Source organism: Dipodomys merriami, unplaced genomic scaffold (genome assembly GCF_024711535.1).
Source record: "Dipodomys merriami isolate MVZ:Mamm:240054 unplaced genomic scaffold, mDipMer1.0.p SCAF_21, whole genome shotgun sequence".
NCBI lineage: Eukaryota > Metazoa > Chordata > Mammalia > Rodentia > Heteromyidae > Dipodomys > Dipodomys merriami.
In genome coordinates this window covers 1,499,778-1,503,588 of record NW_027203493.1, presented here as the reverse complement: position 1 = coordinate 1,503,588, position 3,811 = coordinate 1,499,778, and positions in this window count along the sequence as shown.

Genomic DNA, 3,811 nt, shown 5'->3' with positions numbered 1-3,811 from the left:
TAGGCCGGTGCACCATTGGCTTTCCTTGGGTACAAGGACGATGGATACCAACTTTAGAAAAGCCTGCTAATTTGATGATCTTAAAACAGAGGTGGACTCGAGCTGTCTTTAAGTGGTACGACCATGTGGCAAGCATTATTCCCACTGTAGGGTTGGAGAATGTCATGTGGCATATAGAATCTTTGACCAAATTTACTCAAAAAGCCTTGAATGACACCGCCCACGGGATCTCTTTGCTCAACTCGGAAATGAAACTGATGAGGCAAGCGGTCCTCCAAAACCGAATGGCCTTGGACATTCTCACCGCCGCTGAGGGAGGTACCTGCGCCATCATCAAATCCGAATGTTGCGTCTACATCCCAGACTACTCAGCCAACGTCTCCGAAATCCTTCACGACCTTTCTTCCCAAATCAACTCGATGTCCGATTCCTCCCTGAGTCTTAACGATCTTCTGAAATCATGGGGTTTTGATGGTTCATGGTGGAAGAAGTTGCTGTTCGGTCTCGCAGTATTTGTATGTGGAGGAATAGTACTTTTCTGTGCATTCAACTGTGTCTGTGGGCTCTGTTCTTCTCTAATGTCTCAAATGGCTTCTTGTCCAATGAGGTGGCAAGGGACCTACTGGGTGTCACCTGATCGTGGTAAGGCACAAGCTGAGCACCCCAACTCATCCCTTAATCTGCCAGTATACAATTTACAGACATTTAGGCAAGACCAACGCCCAATGTCAGCTTGAAGAAGCTATAAGAAAACGGACCTGCGTCCCTCAGCATCCCTGCAGGTGAGAGATGAAAATAATTTGGAGAGAAAATAAGGCAGATTAGAGACTAAGGAACTTGAAGCATGGGAATGAGAAGCCTGTAATTAAAAAATAAATAAATAAACATTAGGTTATGGGACAGCGGGATTGGGAGCTCCTTTTTTCTGCCCCCCAGTCTCACTCCCCTATAATAGGTGCAACCTACCCTTGAAAATAATTCTACTGGCTTAATCCAGATTATTGTATTTTGTGATCTGAATAAATACATCATTTTTTAAATTAAAAAATGCTTGTCTTTAGAAAACTACCTTGTACAGTCTCTTCTTTTGGTACAAGAAATACACATTAAGTGAACTATGCAACTTTGTGGACAAGGATGGGAGGTGTAAACTGAGGGAAAGTGAAGGAAGGAATGACATTGGCCAAAAAGAAATGTACTCATGCCGGGCACATGGCTCATGCCTGTAATCCTAGCTACTCAGAAGACCGAGATCTGAGGATTGAGGTTCAAAGCCAGCCTGGGTAGGAAAGTCTGTGAGACTCTTATCTGCAATTAACTACCAGAGCTGTGGCTCAGATTGATAGAGTGCTAGCCTTGAGCAGAAAAGCTTAGGGACAGCGCCTAGGCCCTTCAAGCTCCACAACCAACAAAAAAAAAAAAAAAGAAAGAAAGAAAAAAGAACAGAAAAAGAAACAGAGAGACAGAGAGAAATGTACTCATTACCTTATTTATGAAATAGCAACCTCTCTTTACCACAATAGTGATAACAAAAATAATAACAATTTTTTAAAAATAGCTGGACAAACTGGTTGCTGTGGCTCACGCCTGTAATCCTAGCTACTCAGGAGGCTGAGATCTGAGGATCGAGGTTCAAAGCCAGCCCAGGTAGGAAAGTCCCCATCAGACTCTTATCTCCAATTAACCACCAGAAAACCAGAAGTGGCACTGTGGCTCAAGTGGCAGAGTGCTTGCCTTGAGCTGAAGAACATACCAACAGTGCCCAAGCCCAGAGTTCAAGCCCCATGACCAACAACAACAACAAAAATAACCCTGCTGGAAAAGTCACTTCGTGTGTCCTGCTCCTATACATGCATGCCTCAGCAATCTGGTGCATCTTTGGTCTTTCACTTTGCTAAATTAAACACTGTCAGTCTCTTACTCCATGTCTCAACCTGACATTCTTTTCTGTGTCACCTCAGGACTTGCAGGCCCATTCCCTCCGGGGACCTTCTCAGACCCACCTGGACTAGACCACAATGACAGGATTCATAATTTCCTACAACCATCTCCATTCATTGTATTTTGTAACACTGACTTTCCATTCCCTGTGCATACTTTTTCCCTTTACTCATTCCTGAATCAGGGTGTTTGCCCTTTAGTTGTTGTTGAGTTTTGGACATTATATATTCTGGGTATTGCTCCCTTATCAGATACATAATTTGGATGTGTGTGTGTGTGAGCACATGCCAGTACTGGGGCTTGAACTCAAGGCCTGAGCTTCATTGCTCAAGGCTAGAGCTCTACCACTTGAACCACAGCTCCACTTCCAGCTTTCAGTAGTTATTGGAAATAAAACTCTCATGGACTTTCCTGTCCTCATTGGCTTTGCGCCCTGATCCTCAGCTCTCAGCCTCCAGAGTAGCTGTGATGACAGGCGTGAGCTACTGGCACCCAGTCATTCTTTGGATACTGTTTGTGTATGTGTGGGCATGGTTTTTCAAAAATTTTCACCAAGTACAATTTATACTCATTTTTTTCCATTTGTCACCTGTGCTCTGCCCCTCCCCCAAGAAATCAATGTCAGGTTCCCCATGGAACAACAATGGGGACAATGGGAAGGAAGACTGGCCCCGGGGCTATGGTAAGAGCCATGCCCCAGATGCCAGGGCATCCCCACTCAGCCAGGAATGCAGGTGGAGGGGATAACACAGCAACCACATGTTGCTGTGACAATGACATATGGTCGCTTCTAGAAGTCCGAGTTTGTACTTGTGACCCTGGCCCCTAGCTCAGCACCTAGCAGGCATCTCCTGTCTTCCTTCTTACAGTGGGGCTGGAGCTCACTGGCTGGACACACCACCCTTGGGAATGGCTTGTGATGGGAGTAACTTTATATCCACATTATCCTGCATGTGAAGTTTTCAGAAAAATTCCCAGAAACAACTCGGTGCCAGTGTCTCCCACCTGTTATCCTAGCTACTCAAGAGGCTGAGATCTGAGGATACAGGTTTGAATCTAGCTTGGGCAAAGTCTGTGAGACTCTGTGTGTGTGTGTGTGTGTGTGTGTGTGTGTGTGTGTGTGTGTGTGTGTGTGTGTGTGTGTGACTGGCTGGACACACCACCCTTGGGAATGGCTTGTGATGGGAGTAACTTTATATCCACATTATCCTGCATGTGAAGTTTTCAGAAAAATTCCCAGAAACAACTCGGTGCCAGTGTCTCCCACCTGTTATCCTAGCTACTCAAGAGGCTGAGATCTGAGGATACAGGTTTGAATCTAGCTTGGGCAAAGTCTGTGAGACTCTGTGTGTGTGTGTGTGTGTGTGTGTGTGTGTGTGTGTGTGTGTGTGTGTGTGTGTGTGTGTGTGTGTGTGTGTGTGTGTGTGTGTGTGTGTGTGTGTGTGTGTGTGTGTGTGTGTGTGTGTGTGTGTGTGTGTGTGTGTGTGTGTGCGCGCGCGCGCGCGCACGTGCATGTGTACACCAGTTTGGGACTTGAACTCAGGGCCTGGACTTTTTCACTCAAGGCTAACTCTCTACCACTTGAGCCACTGCACTACTTTTGGCTCTTTGGTGGTTTATTGGAGATAGGAGTCAGATCATTCCCTAGGCAACTGTCCATCTATGTCTGCCGTATCCCAGTGTCACAGGTGATTGCCCAAGACATCTCCAAATCCAGTGCCAGTGTGGTGCAGGCTCCTTTCTCCAGAGGGTACTAAGGGAGGGAGGGGTCCTTTACCACCACCTGTCCGCCTGACCAATGTGTTCCCATCATTCTCTGGGGGCAACATGCAAATGAGCAGGGTGGAGATGCAAATGAGCAGGGCAAAGA